The sequence below is a fragment of the Typopeltis vanoorti genome, chromosome 7 (assembly GCF_054136105.1).
Source record: "Typopeltis vanoorti isolate ZY-2024b chromosome 7, IOZ_Tvanoo_1.0, whole genome shotgun sequence".
NCBI classification, from domain to species: Eukaryota; Metazoa; Arthropoda; class Arachnida; order Uropygi; family Thelyphonidae; genus Typopeltis; species Typopeltis vanoorti.
Genome location: NC_143555.1, coordinates 143,611,934 through 143,632,571, shown reverse-complemented (window position 1 = coordinate 143,632,571; position 20,638 = coordinate 143,611,934). Strand labels below are relative to the sequence as shown.

At 36.4% G+C, this 20,638-nt stretch overlaps 1 protein-coding gene across 3 annotated transcripts in view; it reads right to left on the bottom strand.

Moving 5' to 3' along the window:
* Positions 1-20,638, bottom strand: part of LOC150105147 (inactive fucosyltransferase B-like) — a 124,697-nt gene that overhangs the window by 42,714 nt on the left and 61,345 nt on the right. The window contains exon 1 of one of the 3 annotated variants that reach the window (XM_090395509.1): positions 18,137-18,308. The exons of the other annotated variants lie outside the window; for them this stretch is intronic. The gene's annotated coding sequence lies outside the window, so the exon portion shown is untranslated. Of the gene's footprint in view, positions 1-18,136; positions 18,309-20,638 lie in introns of those variants that run through there. 3 annotated transcript variants of the gene reach the window in all.

The window sequence follows — 20,638 nt, the reverse complement described above, 5'->3', positions numbered from 1 at the left end:
AGATAAATAAGATATTACAAGAACAAAATTGCATCAGCTTATTATGATCTCACTTCGAGCGATTTCCCTCATCCAGGAATAGTATCATGCACAGTATAACAACCACAGTACACTTGGCAACATGAAAAACAATACAGTGTACATGGATGTGCATTGTATCGTTTTGTGAACATGTTCTAGAGCAATATTTCGCCGAATGTGACACGTGTATCCTCAGGGGTAAGCGAAACGTCTTTAGGGGATACGTGGAACTTTATTTTATTTTCGCCGTATTGTTGTAGATAAGTTCAGGTCTATTCTATAATTAATTTTTCAAAAAAACACCAAAAATAAATAAATAATAATAATAATAAAATAAAGGAATTTTTAAACAAAATGCATCTCTTGGCATTTATCGACTGATCTCCATTAGGGCATCGTCCAGTTGACGGTACTAATATGTTCCAACCGCGTGGTTCGAACTGTTTGCATCAAAAGTTTAAATTCAAATAGTTGAACCCATGCGGTCGGAACTCCCGTCTAAATTTCCTAGTATCTTAAATTATAATGTTTTCAGTAACTGTTTCATCACTTCCGGGGCATGCAACTATACATATTTTTGCTACAAGTTGTTTTCCTAATGTATGTGCCCCCCCCCCCCCCATCTACGACTCAAGATAACAAATATAGAATAGAACAGGATTTCATCAAAACTAAACAGTTTCATTGGTTTCATTCAACTTTTTTAATCGAAAATTTAAATTTTCGTAATGTATAACTGGATTCGTACGATTAAAAATGTATTGAATAAAAACTTGTTTTACGTTTAGTTTATTATAATGAAAATGGTAAAAATAACCACATTTATAGTTATTTATGTTTGAATGAAATTATTATAACTTCGTCCAAATTGTCTTTGCCTAAGAAGAGGAACGTTGGTGTTACTAAACTATTAAAAGAGGTACGTGGGTATTGAGTGTTTGGGGGAAACACTCAATACCTATACTATTGTGTACTCGTATTGCAAATTTCGTTCACTAACTTATAACTTTCACGTGAAAACAGGCATTTCTCAATTTTATTAACAATAACATTATTATATTATTTATCGATTCCAATTAAATGAATATTTGTGACTAATGTCGCTCCATCGCCTGGAATAAATGCAGAGGCGGCTCGTGCATAGGCACTGCAGAACTCCCAGTTTTTCTTGATATATATACGGAGCCATTGTTGTTTAATTTGTATGTTAATGATATTGGGTTGGGTTTAACTAGTGATATCCAGCTGTTTGCAGATGATGCAAAACTAGGTAGAGCAATGCACAATCAGGCTGAAGTTAATGCCTTACAAGAGGACTTGAATAGATTGCATGAATGGGCAGGTAAGTGGAACTGTCAGTTCAATGTTGCCAAGTGTAAGATTTTGAGATTTGGTAAGCGATGATGGGATGCCAAGTATACACTTGGTGGGGAAAATTTAACAGAAGTAGAGGAGATGAGAGATCTAAGAGTGATGGTGGACAGGGACCTGAAATTCAGGGACCACATTGCACAAGTTGTGAAGACATCACATGGAATAATGGCAATGATGCAGAGAACCCTGACATGCAGAAATAGAGAGGTTATGATTCCATTGTGTAGGGCCTTGATCAGGCCTCATATGGATTACTGTGCACAGATTTGGTCGCCGGGTTTTCATGATGATGAGGATATGCTGGAAAGGGTACAGAGAAGATTCACAAAGGTGGTCAGTGGTCTTTGAAATGTGGAGTACGAGAAGAGATTGAGAGAATGTAAGTTGCAGAGCCACGTGAATAGGAGGAAGAGAGGAGATATGATTGAGACATATAAACATTCAGGAGTTGTTATCAGGTAGATATGGAAGTTTATTGTGTACGTCTGTAATACTGCAGAGCAGAAAGCAAATGGAGAAACTGCTGCTCTATTCTCTCTCCAGACTAACCACCATGGCGAGCAAATCTACACAAATGGCCCCGAGTTACCGGCGTCCCTTAAATGGGACAGGGGTGCGAAGAATCCCCGGGCTCAACATGGTGCGCTCAGTAAAACTAGGAACCTGGAATGTCAGAACCTTGTACGAAGCAGGTAAGCTAAGAAATGCTATCCAAGAAATGAAAAGACTTGAAATTGGAATTTTAGGAATGAGTGAAGTTAGGTGGCCAGGATCAGGCAAAACTCAAGTCAATGTCATGACAATGTATCACTCTGGAAGTTGTGAAAACAACCATCAAAACGGAGTTGGAATAATAATAATAAACAAAGATATCAATAAGTCACTGTTGAGCTTCATCCCTTACTCAGATAGGATGATGTTATTAAAACTGAAAGGACAACCACTAGATGTTAATCTTATACAAGTCTATGCCCCTACTGCTGACAAGAGTGATACCGAGATTGAAGAATTTTATGATCAATTAAAAGAACTAATGAAAAACACAAAAAAGCATGATATTAACATAGTCATGGGTGATTTCAATGCTAAAGTTGGGAAAGGTAGAAGTGGAGAGGTAGTTGGCGAACATGAACTGGGCACAAGAAATGAGAGAGGTGACCATCTTTTTCAATTCTGCCAGGAAGAGGAGCTAATAATCACAAACACATGGTTTAAGCTACCACCTCGAAGATTGTATACTTGGCAATCACCACAGGATAATAATGGGAATATAGTCAGAAACCAAATTGATTACTTACTAATTAATCAACGATTTCGAAGTTCTATAAAGAGTACAAAAACCTATTCTAGTGCAGATATTGCTTCTGATCATAACCTACTGATGGCAGAGTTACAACTTAGACTGAAAGCTATGCTTAAGAAACATCAACAAAAAAGGTTTGATTTGGGAAAATTAAAAAACACAGAGATAAGAAGCAAATTGAGTCAAGGTCTGAATCAAGAGCTAGCACTTATCAAGAATGATGACATCATGAGGGTTGATGAATCGTGGACAAATTGAAATCTGTCTTCATAGAGAAATGTACCAATACCTTATGTCCTAATAGAGCGGTAAAAAAGAAAGATTGGATGACTGATGAAATTCTTTCTCTCATGGATCAACGCAGATCATATAAAAATCATAATCCAACAAAATATACAGAGGTTCAGAAAATTATTAAACACAAGATTAAAAAAGCAAAAGAAATCTGGATGAATGAAAAATGTAAAGAAATAGAAATTCTACAGGAGAAACATGACAATTTTAATCTACACAAAAAGATGAAAGAGACCTCAGGTATATATAAGAAAAAAAATTCTGTATCCTTCGAAACAAAAAGGGAGAAATTATATCCAAAAAGGATGACAAAATACAAGAATGGGTGAAATATATAGAAGAACTCTTTACTGATAACAGACAGAACCCAGAAAATACTTATGAACATATGAAGGATCCATGCATTTTAAAATCAGAGGTGGAATGTGCATTAAACTCAGCTAAAAATGGTAAAGCCTTGGGACCAGATAGAATACCAGCAGAAATAGTAAAGTTATTAGAAGGTGACAACATTTACATATTAGTAAAGCTATTTAATAAGATCTACGATACAGGCATAATCCCTCAAGACTGGTTACAGTCGACCTTCATCGTGCTACCTAAAAAAGTAAATGCGAAAACTTGTAATGACTATAGAATGATCAGCCTAATGAGTCACGTTCTCAAAATGTTTCTGAAAATAATTCAAAAAAGAATATACAGAAAATGTGAAGACACCACCAGTGATACCCAATTCGGCTTTAGAAACGGCTTGGGAACAAGAGAGGCCCTTTTCTGTTCTCAGATCTTATTTCAAAAATGTATTGACCAAAACAAGGTAATATTCATTTGCTTCATCGACTTCGAGAAAGCATTTGGCAAAGTCCAACATGCTAAAAAGATTGTACTATTAAAAAGAATCGGATTAGATGGTAAAGACATCAGGATCATTGAAAACTTATATTGGAACCAAAAGACATCTGTTCAAGTTGATGACATTATTACAGACTCCATTAACATCAAACGAGGAGTAAGGCAAGGATGTGTGCTGTCACCTCTTCTTTTTAAGATCTGCTCAGAAGCCATATTTCAAAAAGTCTTGGAAGGAAGAAAGGAAGGGATTAGTGTAAATGGTGAAATCATCAGTAACATCCGATATGCCGATGATACAGCTCTTCTGGCTGATAATATTCAGGATCTTCAAAATCTTTTGGAACTAATAAATGCAGAGAGTGAAAAAATGGGATTAAAAATAAATATCACCAAAACTAAATTCATGGATATAAGTAAGAAACCAATTCTTAATTTAGCACTTTCTTTAAATAGGAAACAAATAGAAAGAGTGGCAAAGTTTAAATATCTCGGATGCTGGTTAAATGAAGATTGCAATCCAGAAATGGATATAAAAGTTAGAATTGAAATGGCAAGAAAAAATTTTCTCTTGATGAAATCAACACTGTGTAACCGCAGTTTAAACTTAGAGCACGCATGGTTAAATGCTATGAATGGTCTGTACTGCTGTACGGCACAGAAACTTGGACCTTGAAGACAACATCAATAAAAAGACTTGAAGCCTTTGAAATGTGGTTATACAGACGAATGTTAAAAATCCCATGGACAGCAAAAACGTCCAATCAGGAAGTACTGGAACAAATGGGGAAATCACGTGAACTTTTAGATACCATAAAAAGAAGGAAAACTGCATATCTTGGTCACCTACTTCGTAATGAAAAATACAAGATACTGCAATTGATTATAAAAGGGAAGATAAATGGAAGAAGAGGACAAGGAAGACGAAGAAAATCTTGGCTGGCAGATATCAAACAGTGGACCGGTATAAACGCTGCGAGACTGCTCAGAATAGCTGAGAATCTCTCAAAATTTGCCAAGGTGGTCGCCGACCTCCGATAGGACATGGCATTCAAAGAAGAAGATATGGAAGATTTTTTCATAGAATTGGAGAGGGAAATAGAACAAGATGCCGTTGCTGGAAACTGTATAAGGAGAGTGTGAGCAAAGGCGTCAGAAGCAGATTCTTTGCATGGAGGGGGTAGTTGGTGAGTGGAATGCATTGCTTGAGTGTGTTGTGAATGTGGACACATTGAATCAGTTTAAGACGAGGTTGGATAAGCATTGTATGCAATAGTGAGTACCTCCGACGATGAGTCTCTGACTCCATGGAGGTCGGGTGTTGAAAATAATAATAATAAATATATTCATTAATTTATTTACATTTTCTTGTAATATTTAATTTTATTATTATTATTACGGGCGACTCCAGGGAGTCCTTAGACTCATCAAGGGAGGCCCTAAACATCATGTCCACACAACTATACGACATTCTCACAATACACGCAAGAAGTAATTTTGATAGAAAACACAGGTTTTTAATTAAAAATTGTAATTTCTTATTGATGCATAAAGTATACAGTATAGGGTTATTCATGGAATAGCATATCGGATAAATGGCCTCCACGGCTTTGCTGGCACATACGCACTCTTTTGTCGAAATTTTCCATGACCGTTTTGAATAAATGTGGCTGAATATCGTTGATACAGCGCTCAATTTCCTCCTTCAAGGCGTGGGTGGTCGTGGGCTTGTTGGCATAAACCTTAGACTTCAAAAAACCCCAAAGAAAAAAAAGTCCAACGGCGTTAAGTCACATGATCTGGGCGGCCAATTCTGATCAACCAAAACGGGAAATTACACGACCAGGAAATGACTCATGCAGTAATTGAGTTGTTTCTCGGACTGTATGGCATGTGGCACCGTTTTGTTGAAACCATATGTTGTCCATATCCATATCTTGCAATTTAGGCACAAAAAACTGGATTACATGTCGCGATAGCGAGCACCATTAACTGTTATTGCCTTACCAGCAGCATTTTCGAAGAAGAATGTACTGATGATGCCTCCAGCCCAAAATCCGCACCAAACAGTGACACGTTGTGGATGCATTTGTTTCTCAACAATCACTCGTGGATTTTCTGAACCCCAAATGCGACAATTTTGTCGATTAACGAAGCCATCAAGATGAAAATGAGCCTCATCGCTGAAGATGATTTTGTTCGAAAAATAAGCATCCACTTGTTGTTCCATAATATATTCAACGAACTCTCTTCGCTCTGTGTGGTCATTTTTAATAACCCTGAACTGTCAGCTGTCACGCTGTCTTTTTTTTCTCGTTGGCAACACTTTACCGCACAAATGGCGCTAAATTTAAATCTTGCGTGAATTTTGGGACACCTTGCTTTGAACTCACTCACCGTCATAGCACCCACAACAGACTCTGGCAGCTTATTACACTCATTTACCACTCTAAAAATAAAGAACCCAGCTCTAACACCCCTGCTAATCACACTCTTGCCCAGCTTCCATAGGTGTCCCCTAGTTCTCCCACTACCCGTACTGATCTCAAAAATATCCTCTGAATTTATCCTATAGAAACCCTTTAGCAATTTGAATGTCTCTATCATATCTCCCCTGGTCCGCCTATCAACTAATTTCTGCAACCCACACATCTTCAACCTGTTCTCATATGGTTCATTCCATAGACCCGCTATCATCTTAGTCACTCGCCTCTGGATCCTCTCCATCAAGAAGGAACCTAGGTATCCAAATCTGGGCACAGTAGTCGAGATGGGATCTTATCAAAGCTCGACACAGAGGAACAATAACTTGCTTATCTCTGCTCGTCAAAGTATTCTTCAGGATCCAAGTCAGTTGATGAGCTGATTTAGCTACTTTTGCAATGTGCGCCCTAAACTTCATCTCCCTATCCACCAACACTCCCAAGTCCCTGGCCTCATCAATATCCTGGAGTACAGTTCCACCAATGTGGGATACTGCTGCTAATCTTTTCACCCCAAAATGCATAACCTTACATTTTGTCACATTAAATTGACATCCATTCTCCTTAGCCCAGAACTCCAATCTATCCAAGTCATCCTGCAAGATTTTGACATCTTCTGCATTCACTATCGCTCTACCCAACTTGGCATCGTCAGCGTTATCATCAACAATCCTATACAATTATCTTATTTTGTATACAAAATAATAAAAATCCATCTTGTAGCACTTAAGAGGGCGAAGGACGCTAGCAGCACTGTGTTTACCACAGGGTCATATTGCTACGCGCGAAAGCATATGCACGTCAGAGTGAGATGCAAGCTATTAGCGTAATGTGGCACCGTCCGTCGCGCAGTTCCACTGTTGTTCATATGCAGTTTGCGCCAGTAGTAGAGTGTTGATAGTGCTTATCGTGTTTACTCCGTCTCTTTAAATATTCGGACATTACAATTAAAGACATAACATCTGTTATAGTTTTTATTTTAGAACATTATTGGGGTTATGATAATGGATTTTATTTTTAAGTAATTATGAATTATACCAAACTGTATAATTTTATCGATAAACAATATTTTTTCATGTTTAATTTTTACCATAATTTTGATATTTTATCCAAAACACGTATACACTGTGCTTACAGTGTGTATGTATATTTCGAAAGTTGCAGCACCCCACTCGATTTCAAGTCACGAGCCGCCACTGTTAAATGTAATTTTGGAAGAAAAAAAAATATTATAAATAGACATAAATTACAATAAAACTAAATGAAACACAACTGGAAAAGTTAAAATGATTATTTGAGTAAAATCACATAACCATTTTTGAATTAATTCGATATCACCTATTTCCATATCTATATCAGTAATTACAACTTCAAAAATTGATAATAATAAAAGAAATATCAATCATATTAAATGAGTTGGTGATAAGGATAATTCAACCTTGAGCTTGACTTGATGGTTTATCGCTAGCTTATTTATATGTACGAGCATATCTGGTTTAATATCAGATACCGTATATCAGAGTATGTAGAGTTCTTTCTTTCATTACGCGTTATTACCGCTTCCAATGAAGGGTCCGCGTGTTACTTAGATACGACTTCTTGTTAGTACCACTCCCAGCCGACCTATCGCCTAGCCTGCTGCTGGGGGGGGGGGGATATATTTTTGACTGTAGCAGCGTATGTTCACGGGGCCGGTTTGCCTGCTTGCGGGATGAAAAACGCCAAATAAACTGCCGGAAAAAAAAACCTACTGCCCGTGCCCAAGACCGGGTTGGGCACCTGAGGAAGATCCTCAAAGTTCCTCACGTCTTCGACGGGAATCAAACCTGGAACACTCCTTCCCCAGTCATATGGTTGCGAAGAGCAAAGCCACTAGGCTAACCGCGCGGACAGAATGTAGAGTTACTGACTGTAAAGATACGTTAAATGAATGTAATTTACAGAGCTTGGCAAAGAGGAGAACGGATGATATGACTAACGGATAAATCATTGAAGAGAGTGAAGGGACATCCATGAAAAATTGTATAAAGTGTAATGAGTAAGAAACTAAAGTATTCATTTTTTTCCATGGAGAGTGGAAGGCATGAACCTATGACATGGTGAATCATTTTAAAGAAAGGTATGGAAATCAAATATTGATTTGATTTCCATACCTCTTCTTTATGAGATTATAGAAAGAAAATCTCCAAATGATGTGGGAAACATAAACAGTTTCAAACTTTCAAATCCGATATGTTTCTAGGTAGAGTGACATCCCTGAATTTTAGAAACCAACTGTTACTGTCGATAGGAACAATCCCAGACTGCTGAGAACAGTAACTTACAGCAGTGCGGCACATACGTCTTCTAACGTTTGTGTTTATTTGCAAGAAGAATGTTTTTGTATAAATAAATGAGAAATGCTCTGAATACTCTGCTACTCTTTAAAGATAAACGGTCTCTCCATTATATCTCACAACTACCATAGCTTTTCTATTGTAAAGGACGAATATCTATTTATAAAGAATCTTTAGAAAGTTCAGAAAGCACGCTCTCCCTCACACACACACACACACACACACACACACAAAGAGTCTTTGCTTTCTATTATTATCGGCTTCTTCCACAGGACGTGAAAGCCTGATGCTTTTCACACTGTGCCATTTTCTGTACAACTAGAGAATGAAAAGGTCTTAAGCACGATCAGGTTTTCAGAAATGTATGTCATGTTGACTTTTATATCCGTGATGATGTGACAGCACTGAATTATGGTGCTATGGTAAACAATGGCAGCCATACCACTACTACCTAAACATGCTAGTTTGAAGTCGAAGAAAAAACTTCATGCTTTGTGAATGATATTCAAAAAACCCTCGAGTTTTTGAATATCATTCACTCTGCTTAATCCACTAATGATAGTAATGTGATATAGGTTTACAACCAGTAATAGGTGGAATGCTCATTTAAATTTCGTATTAATACGACTACAGGTTCAGTTATGCAAAGTTTTTTTTTTAAATTTTGCTCTTATGGAGATATATTGAAGCAATATTTACTATTTGGATGCATAACCTCTCTGATTTAAACAACTGTTTAATTCTGCTCAACTCATTCCACCCAAGAATCAAAGTGACTTTCGAATTTGAAAACGAAGGCAGGTTAGTATTTCTTTGATGTGGTGATTTAAAAAACATTTGAGAAAGCAGGGTCAGCCTTAAGCCGATTGGATCGATTGGCGCACGGTTCTCTTAACAAAACCCAAGGACAGAAATTTGGTCATTTCTGTATTAAATTTGTTTGAAAAATATCAAACATAAATTTAAACATTTTTACATCACACATTTGTCAGACTATCGTCTGCATGCACTTCAATCCTCTAGAAAAAAATAGGAGTCATCAATAGCCAACTCCTTTCCTCACTGCGTAACTAGTGATCACTGATATGGTTTTCTGCCACTCCAGCCAGAGAGATCTCCTACCAGCAGCCTTAATCATCTTCGGACACAAGCCACGATAAAGCTTAGGAAAACTCGAGTCGCTCGACATTTCCAGAGCATGGGATTGTACATCTCCGAATCAAAAAATGAGAATAATCAAAGAAAATGTGTTGAATGATTTGCAATTCTAATTGATTGTATATAAAATAATTATTACCAAATATGAATTAGCATAATCTAAATCCACGTACTTTGTAGATTATATAACCATGTAAACGCATACAAATCTAATATAAATTATAAGAAAACTGTTATTTGAAAACATTCACAAAATAAGAAAATTTTTAATGGTTCAAAATATTATTAGAATATTCCACGTTTTTCCGATAGGTTTTAAGGAGAGTATAGAAATGGCATATACTACATTTCAGTAGCTGCGGGACTGACTTATGTGTGAGAAGTCGTCTGCATGTGGATTTCAATTAATCATTTGCTAAACATGGGTCGAACGAGTGACATATCGGAAACTAAGAAGTTTCGTATGGTGTCTCTACACAAAGAAGGCCAAAATCAACAGTTTATAGCGAAGGAATTCAAATGTTCTCAAGCAAGTGTGAATAGAGTATTGAGAGAGTATTCTAATAACCGGAGTTTTCAAGATAATTGCTGCAACAGCGGTTGGTTTGTCTAAATCTACGATGTTGAGATGACTTCACAAATTGGATTTTAAATCACGTGCGCCTAAGACGAAGCCGCTTATGACTTAAGTATAAGACAGCTAGAGTGCGATGGTGTAAGCAAAGACTGTTGTTCGGTCAAGAGGACTGGAAAAAGGTACTTTTTAGCAATGATACTTGTTGGCGTGTAAGAAGAAGTATTTCATAAAGAATGCATGAAAAGTTCGGAGAAATTTACAACCTCTGTCATGGTATGGGCTTGTACGATCGCAGAGGATTCAGGTAGGCTGTGTATGGTGCACGAAAGAGTCAACTCCAAAGTGTACCAAGAAATTCTTCAGCACTTTATGTTACCGGCATCGGAAGATTTATGTGATGGTGATTTCCTTTTTCGGCAAGATTCAGCTTCTCGTGGTTCAAAGAAAGGCAAATCAATGTAATTCCTTGGCCGGAAAACTCACCTGATTTAAACCCCATTGAGAATTTGTGGGGAATTATGAAGAAACGTCTGCAAGAAGTTGCTCAAAAAACAAAAATGAACTTATTTCTAGTCTGCAGACCATATGACATGTTTTGATTAAAAAAAAAAAAAAAGACTGAGAGCTGCTAGTAAATATTCCCAACCGTTTACGAACGGTCATAAAAGCAAACGGGGATGCAACAAAGTACTAACTCATGTTTCATTTTGACTGTGCATTTATTTTCATATTATTCTAATATTTTGAACCACGTTAAAAATTAGTCTAATTTTGTGAAGATTAAGTTTTATCTGTACAAAATTATCTGTCTTAAGCTGTTTTTAAATAAGTTTTCTTATAATTTATATTAGATTTCTATGTGTTTATATGGTTATATAATCTACAAAGTATACGTAGATTTAAACGATGCTAATTCATAGCTGGTAATAATTATTTTCTATGCAATAAATTAGAATTGCAAATTATTCAACACATTTTCTTTAATTATTCTAATTTTTTGATTCGGAGGTGTATACGGCATACAGGCCTATTTACCAAGCTGTGCTCTGTCTTCTTCATTTGGCAATTGGGCAGTCAGTGTTCTCTCTAGTTATGCACTATATGTCTTGGTAGATGGTTGCCTTTTTCCATATTTCCTTAAGAATGACGTAGTACCACAAGACTTTGTGCCTTTATCAACGTTCTCAGTCCCTCCTATGCATTAACGATCTTCTCTCAATAACCTCAAATCCAGTCCATAATTTTGTCGATGGTAGCACACTTCAATCTACTTCCTTTGACAAATCCTTCAGTGCTCAAATGATTCAAGCTTCAACGTCTTCCATAATCAATGTGTCGAATACTGATCTCCTTACTATTTTCCAAAAAATGAGTGAGAATAAATAAAATTTCATTACTACTAGCACAGTCTTATTTTATATCTTGTAATAAAAGAATTTCATTTCTTACTCAGACCTCAGACAAAATCCGTTATCTCAGACTGATCTGGTCATTCCTAGCATAAATGCATTACATCCATAGCCTTCTCTGCTCCATAAAATTTAGTGTACTGCTCGTTCTTACCTGCACAACATATACAAAAATACAAATCCCCAATTCGACCAACCTGAGAATAACTGTTCTTCTGACGATTGGATCAAAAACATCATGCCATCGAGAAATGAAGAAATCCACTTAATAGATGAGTCCCTCTCTGTTAAGTGGATTACTTTCTCAGATATGTTTTGTTTCTATCGTAAGCTTTTTCTACAGGTATTTTCAAGGAAAAAATTCTCATAAATGGCCAATTCAAGGACTAATCCACTGAACTGATCACCATCATCATCACTCCTCCACTTTGTTCTAAGAATATTAAAACAGGAACATCTGCTGGTTCAGGTCCGCGCCCATTTCAACTTCAAACTTCCTGAATCAATTTCTCACCCATCTGTAGCATTTTATTTACTCGTATTCTATTGAACAGCTTTCCCCACACTGTTTTTCTCAAAGGACTGTAACCTCCAGCTGTTCAAGAAACAACAGGTTGCTTCTCCTTAACCCCTTGACCTGGTCATTCCTAGCATACATCACTGCTGTTTTCTCGTGAATTCATATACTGTAATGATTCATCCCCCCCCCCCCACAAACTTAAAGGTGTATTCTACACCTCAAAAAACTAACAAAAACGTGCAATTTATGATCCTACAATCTCATATTTCGGAAATACAGACCTCTGTAAACATAGTCTCGAATCACGTGATTGTAACCAATCAAAATCACTTGCAAAATATGCTGGAGTTGCGCTAAGTCTAATAAGTTTATCTTGATCATGCAGCAGTTGATTTCTTACAGTATATCCAAGTTGCAGGCGGGTGTTTTGCACGTTTGCAAAGGAAGGTAAGCTCATGTTTATATAACTGGCTCATTTGAACTTTTATTATGTATGGCTTGATAACAGGAAATCGGACCTTAAGAAATTAAGGTCCGATTTCAAGGTGACTAACGTGGCAACGGCATCCACTTTTCCATACAGAAAATTGGATGCCGTTGCCAATACAAACAAAATCATCGACATAGCCAAAGCAATTCAAGGAGCACACGGAAACATCTAAGACTCTTCAAAGGAAAAGACAACAACAACAGGAATTTACATGAAGCTTGTCATCAAACAGGTTTTTTTTTTTTTTTTCACTTGTTTTCGATTTCCATATTCTGCAACATTCGTTCATCACCGTCTTTGTGAGAGCAGCACATTTTCTGCACCGAATTTTCTATGGCACCGAATCCACGCGCACGAAGATTGCAGTGGAAAAGAGTATCTTGCAAGCAGTTGTATGGAGGGCCTGAAAATTGGCATCACCCGTGCCATTTCTAGCGGGTTCAAACACTTTTACCACACAATCATTATCATCGATTTGTATTTTGTCAGTTGTTTCTACAATGGTGTAAGCGGGACCAACGATTTCTCTCTTGGGTGATTTTCATAGACGAGGCAATGTTCATTCGATTTTGTTACGCCAGTTTGAAATCACTGGCACCCTTTAACTAGTAGGGATTGTTTAGGGATTGTTGACCTTCTGGAACGTAGGTCAACAATCCCTAAACAATAGGGATTGTTGGTTTTTTCACTAGGAAACTCTGGTTTTTCGTCCCCAGAACAGACAAACTGGCCCCGTGAACACACACGACTACAGTTATAAAATACTTATGGCAAGGAAGGCAACGGGAAACCACCTTGCATCATATCTCCCTAGTAATTAGCTGCAACCCTCTCAAAGAGAGGAGGCCACAGGATTAGGATATATACAGGGCGGTTCAAAATTCTACGTACAAACTTTGAGGGGAGGTAGAGAACATCAAAATCAACCATATTCACATAGGAAAGCACGACCGGAAACGTCACCCGAAAGTGATAGGTGGCGCTGTTCGCCAGCGCACCAGGTGAGCAATTAGGGCTTCCTCATTCAAGCTTTCGACGTCGTACGAAAAACATGCGTCGTTTTACGAACGCTGAGATAACAGACATGCACCTCGTTTACTATATTATGTATCTAACTACTATTGAACTGTTCAGTTACGCCTAATAAAGTTTTTTACACTACTTACTGCCTTGTGTTATTTCTGTATCTTTGTGTCCCTGTTAGTACCTTCCGGTGGCGTTTCCAGTTATAGTTTGTACGTGGAATTATGAACCACCTAGTATATATGAAAGAGTGTTAAATCCTAAAAAAAAAAAAAAAAAAAAAAAAAAAATCAGCCAACGCCTTTTATTCCCGTATAGGGAGTAGGGATTTCATCTCAAAAATGAATTAGATTAGCTTTTAGAGATGAAAAGTATATTTGGCAAAAATTATGCTCTTAATTTTTCACTCAAGTATAACTAAGGTTTGCGTGTGAAGTATCATCACCATTAGGCTACTTGTATATAGAAGCAGGTGACTTCACATCAGTCGCCTCAGTATATCATAATGCAAAAACATTCAAACCAAACAAAAAAAATAAATAAAATAAACCTTATTCCTTTATTTAAGGAATACGATCAGCGTATAGTCAGCTTTGGACATTTTTTTCACATGATTATTAATTTTTGACATTCTCTCTTCCGAAGACACACACACACACACACACACACACACACACACTCGGGCCCTTCCGCTACGCCATTATGTAGTATCTATATTATTATCAAACAGCTTGGTCCATTTAGTGTTAATTCAGTTCAACTTATTTTCTGTGCGTCTCGAGAAACAGAAGCAAATAACTACAATTACGACCACCAGCAAAACAAATCAATTTTCTAGTCTATACTAGGATGACCAGCCGTCCAGGATGATAAATACATTGTCCCGCATTAATAACTGTCGCAGAAAACGCCCAGGATTAAAAAAAAAAAAAAAAAAGTCCCCTATTTAGGACGCTAGTTTTTTTTTAAATTTCTTTTTATTTAAATCCCGCGTGAAAATTGCAACCGTTCGTATGTTTTGTCAGTATTCACCAAAAGCAGTATTTCTAATTACGTTGTTTTTCATACAAATTAAATTCGTTTTGAATTAAATCGTCACCTCTTGTCGGCAAATATTATTTCAAAAGGCGAACAGTGTTACCGACTCGACGAGTTGGTCTTTAAATGCAGGGAAAGAATTTCTTGCTAATTTGCTTCACCAATCTTAAATTCTTCGCTAAATAAAACTGTAAAAATAACGGTACACGAAGGGAATGATTTGTTGAACAATTCGTGAACTTCGACCCCAATTTGCGTGTCGTGTTTAGAACTATGGAGCAGTTCGATGAGCTGAAGTACGAGAATGGTCTGAAAAGTTCTCGGCCTCGACCACAGATGGCAACACTATCTGCAAGATTATTTTTTCCTAAATTGGTACATCTGTCATAAGCATCCATGTGAAATTGCAAGTCGTTCTATAAAGTACAATAGTTTGTTCTGTACAGCTGTCTGAAGCAAAAGTGTTGTCTATCCCTTGAAATGGATAAAATTGAGTATCGTATGGTTATAAAATTCTTTGTAAAAAAAGGTTTAATCACAAGAAATTCATTCGAAGTTCATAAACGTTTATGAGCACTCTTCTCCTTCGTTTTCGATAATTAAAAAATGGACTGTCGAGTTTAAACGTGGCCGTACCAGCCTTGAAGATGATCAACGTGAAGGACTTCCAAGTGTAACAACACCAGAAATCATTGATTAGTGCACGATATGATACTGGATGACCGGCGAGTCAAAGTGCGTGAAATTGCTGAGACAATAGGCATTTCAAAAGAACGTGTAGGATATATTTCGCATGAAGAATTGCATATGAAAAAGCTTTGCGCAAGATGGGAGCCTCGCTTGCTCACAGCAGATCAAAAACGCACTCGCATGAAAATCTCTGAACAGTGCTTGGAGCGTTTTAACAAGAATAAAACTGATTTTGTGCGTCGATTTATTACTATGGATGAGACTTGGATTCACCGTTACACAGAATCCAAACAACAGTCAAAACAGTGGAGAGAAGCAAGTTGTTCGGCGCCAAAGAAGACAAAGTCAATTCCATCAGCAGTAAAGGTGTTTTGGAATGTTAAAGCCAATTATCTTGAAAAGGGTAAAACAATAACTGAGAATATTATTCCGATCTTTTAACCAGACTAGACGAAAAAATTTGTGAGAAAAGATCCAGTTTGCAGAAGAAAAAAAACATCTTTCATCAGGACAATGCACCTGCCCACAAAGGTATTTTGGCAATGGGAAAATCAAGGGATTGCACTATGAATTGTTGGAACATCTACCCTATTCCCCAGATTTGGCTCCCTCTGACTTCTATCTCTTCCCAAAACTAGAACTCCTCCTCGCTGGTCAGCGTTTTTCTTCGAATCCAGAGGTGATTGCAGCTGTAGAGGGATATTTTGTAGATCTTACTGAGAACCACTACAGGGACGGGTTAATGGAGCTGGAGTATCGCTGGAATAAATGTATTAGCCTTAAGGGAGATTATGTTGAAAAATAAAAATAGTTTTCAGATTATAAATTCGCTTTTTCATTGTTAGACGGAGAACTTTTCAGATCACTCTCCTACATCAAATGGGTTACATTAAAAAAGTACAGTCGAACGCAAAGATGTAAAAGATAGGTTAATATTAACCTTTCATACTAATTTAAAACGCATTTTATTTAATACTATTATTTATTAATTCTTTTTTTTTTTTATTCATTTTTATTGTTTATGAGTCTTGACTTCAGGCAGGAGGTGTTTGTATAATAATAATAATAATAATAATAATAATAATAATGAACTTTAACTTAATTAACTTTATTATTCATACCTACTTATTTACATTATATACATGTGTACATATCGGCATACAAGTACTTTCACATAAGTTATACTCATCTACAATGTTTAGTACAGAATTGTAAAAACGACAATTTTACAATTCTGTACTAAACATTTGTACAGTTCGGTATACAATAATTTTGTATCAATTTACTTTCTCACTTTTTATTACCTCTCAGAGAAATGACATATTTTAGAATATTTAGGCAACAGTGCTATAATTTCTTATTACACTTTCACTCTTAATATCTTTATAATTTACATAATGTGGAATTCATATAGCAGAATAATAACGATCACAGTAATCGTTTGCAACACAAGGCAGATAATATGATTACATGCTGCACTTTACATTTTATTATATATAATTTTTACCTTTTTTTTTAATTTGACAAAGTGTTATTATTATCATACAGGCTATTTACATTTAGACTATTCACATATTATATTTTCGGTTTAGGAATGTTATATAATAATAATAACAACAACAACACCAATTATTATTATTATCATCATCATTATCAGTTAAGGTATTGTGACCTGGAAGTTAATTGTAGTGATTGGCTAATGAGGATTATTTGATTTAATAATAATAATTTTAATACTGATAAGTTTGCAAAGTAAAGTCAGTAATTTATCTTCGTTCACACCAGCTTCGTATATTCTACCGAATATTAAAATGTTCGGTAGCATATACGAAGCTAGGTTCAACATGTGATGCATGAAAAACACGAGTGCTGATGTGCGAACTTAAAATTGTCCATTTTGTAGAAAATGTAATGGCGTTAAGAGTTAATCCTACAACATGTTCAATGTAAGAAGCGTTCTTAGCTCCTACAACTGTCATTGCGTTTCTGTTGTGAATATTTTTCCACATTCCTATATAACAAAATAATTTCTTTAGGCTGTTAACTAAGTGCATATAATGTTATGTTCCCATAAGTTCCACTCAAGGGTATAGGACAGCCGATGTATTTTCTGATATATTTTCTTTAAATTCTCGGAAAAAGAAAAACAAAAGGTGGGAAAATTATATAGCTATTTTCGAAAATCTTTACCCATTGCATGATAAATATATTTAAAATAAAATATGCAAAACTATTTAGTATAATAAATGCTGCCCATTTTAAAATAAAATAATTATATGTTTATTTGTTATAATTATAATTAGAGGAAACATCAATGAAAAAGTTATTGATACTTTAGGCAACTGGAATACAGTTATGCAAATTACAAAATATCTACAGATAATATATCACGTCTAGTTTTTATTTATTATTATTTTTATCTTATTTTTTATGTGAAAGATGTTTTATTCAAAAATGAAATTATACCAATGAAATTATATCAATTCACATACCATTCTATGATTCCTAGATGTAATAATGCTTAGATATTCAAGTTAAAATATATTTTAAAGATCATTTCCAGTTACTTACAGCTTCAAGGCAACTCTCGTCTGTATTTGCCATTGCTCAGGCTTGGCTAAGAATTGTTGCTCATCTATTGTAACCCTCTTGTCATCGCTATAAATAGCTGGCGCCATTTATTTTTTATTAAAATAATGGTAAAGTTAAGTAATCCGAGGGGTGAAATTACTTCCTGGTTCTTGGTAAATATACAATCGTCACGTTAAAGACTTTGATGAAGTCAAATCGCGGCGCTACAGTCTTTCTGGCCAGGTAATAATCAGCTTTTCTAGGATACACCTGCGTTCAAGGCGGAACCGAGCAGTAGACCACGTGATCAAACATTTATCGCCTAGCAACGGAAATTTACATCATAGTTAGCCTTGAATTAGCAGCTATTGCACGATCGTTCACACGTGACGATATGTCAGCGTGGAATAAATTCCTCAAGTCGAGCATTGCAGCTAATAGTCTGACATCGCCTGAGTAATAGGTATAGAATTTTCTCGTTTACAAAATTTCTTCATTAAACTTGTCGCTTTTATTTTTCCAGTCATCACGTGCATACCGGCGTAGAAAACAAAGCACATAATCCTGGGATAAATGCTTCGACTGGGGTGAGGAAGGTTAACTCAATTTCCCACCTGATACTCTGTGAACTGGACAAAAATGATAACCACTTAATAAGAGTTAAACATGAACGAAATATCATATTTCGCTAGGATTAAAATACGATATATTGTTTTCGATTTAAAGCCGAGCGATCTAAGTAATGCATGTTAAATTGGACTAATACTGTTGGTTGATGGGATAGACTGGCTTTCTAATCGATATCAAACGGTTGTGTATAGAAGTGCCACGTCTCTCAGGAGGAGAGTTACCAATGGAGTCCCACAGGGTTCTGTTCTAGGGATACTGCTGTTCAATTTGTTTGTTAATGATATTGCGAGTGGTCTGCAAGCTGATATTCAGCTGTTTGCAGACGATGCTCAGCTAGGAAAAGTTATTAGGAATGATGAAGATGTACTTGTCCTTCAGAACAATTTGAATAAAGTGGGCAGACAAGTGGGAATATTAATTTAACACCACTAAATTGTATACTAAGAAGAACACTGACAAGTAGATATAAGGATGTGGTCAAACACACGTGAACCACAGTAGTAGGATTTTTTTATTACGTAAATATTTCGTCCTAGGTATCTTAGGGCATCATCAGTACAGTAAGGCAATACTAGGAATGACAAAAGAAAGGACGCGTACGTACAAAGGAATCCAAATTGCGTGCAGTGGCGCGTTGCGGCCTGAACTTAAATTAAAATGAACTAAATTACTTAAATTAAATTAAAATTAATTACAGTTAAGTTATTATTTACACAATTTTGTATGACAATTTCCCACACTTTAGGGATGGCAAGAACATCATTGTGGTTTAGATTTGTTCTGTGGAGTTGGGCTTCAGCACTTTCTTTATATAAACGTTCATATTTATATGAAGATCTGTGTAGAAGTTTTATCTTTTTCCAATGGATCTTGTGGTTTGGGTTTTCCACTCCGTGTTGAGCAGAGCCTGATTTATGCGGTTTGGTGAGGCGGATATGGTCTTGATGTTCCGAAATGCGTTTATAAACTGATCTGCCTGTCTGTCCAAAATAAGAGAGTTTACAGAGCATGGAACCTCTTATATACCAGGTAGTAGCATAGGTAAAAGTTTGTCTTCAGGCGAGGGTAACAAGTTTTGGATCTGGTTGATGGGTTTGTAGATGGCAGCAAGATTGTATTTCTTCATAATTTTCGAGAACCGTTCAGAGATGCCTTTGATATAAGGCATAAGAATCCTATGGGTTGTTCTTGTCTAGGTTGAAGTGCAGAGAAATTGCTGATGATTTTTTCAGTTGTTTTGATATTGTAACCATTTAGAGTGGCTGTGTGTTTGATTATTTCCAATTACTGTTTTAGAGAATCCTCGGAGGAGTAATGATTTAATGATGCCGAATTTTTGAGAGGGATGATGAGCTGAAGTATTGTGAATGTAGCGGCCTGAAAATGTCGGTTTGCGATAGACAGCGGTGGAATTGGAACCGTCTTCTTTTCTTTGGATGTGTAAATTCAGAAAGGGGATGCCTTGTGGGGATTCTCTTTCTAATGTAAATCTGATGTGTGGATGAAGGAGGTTGATTTTTTCTAAAAACTGAAGTAGCTCTTGTTCGGAATGACTCCAGACTGCGAAGATATCATCGACATATCGAAGCCAAAGTTTTGGTTTGGGTTTGAATGCGAGGATTTTTTCTTCTGGATGTTCTATAAACAGATCTGCCAAGTTGGGTGACAAGGGAGACCCCATTGCTGTTCCCTCCTCTTGCTTGTAGATTTTTCCTTTCCATGTGAAGTAACCAGAAGTTATAACAAATTTGAACAGTTCAACAATGTCGGACGGAAATGTTTGATTTAACAGGTCTACAGTTTCTTTATGGGGGATATTGGTGAAGAGAGAGACGATGTCGAAACTAATTAATATCGTCTCTCTGGAGAGTG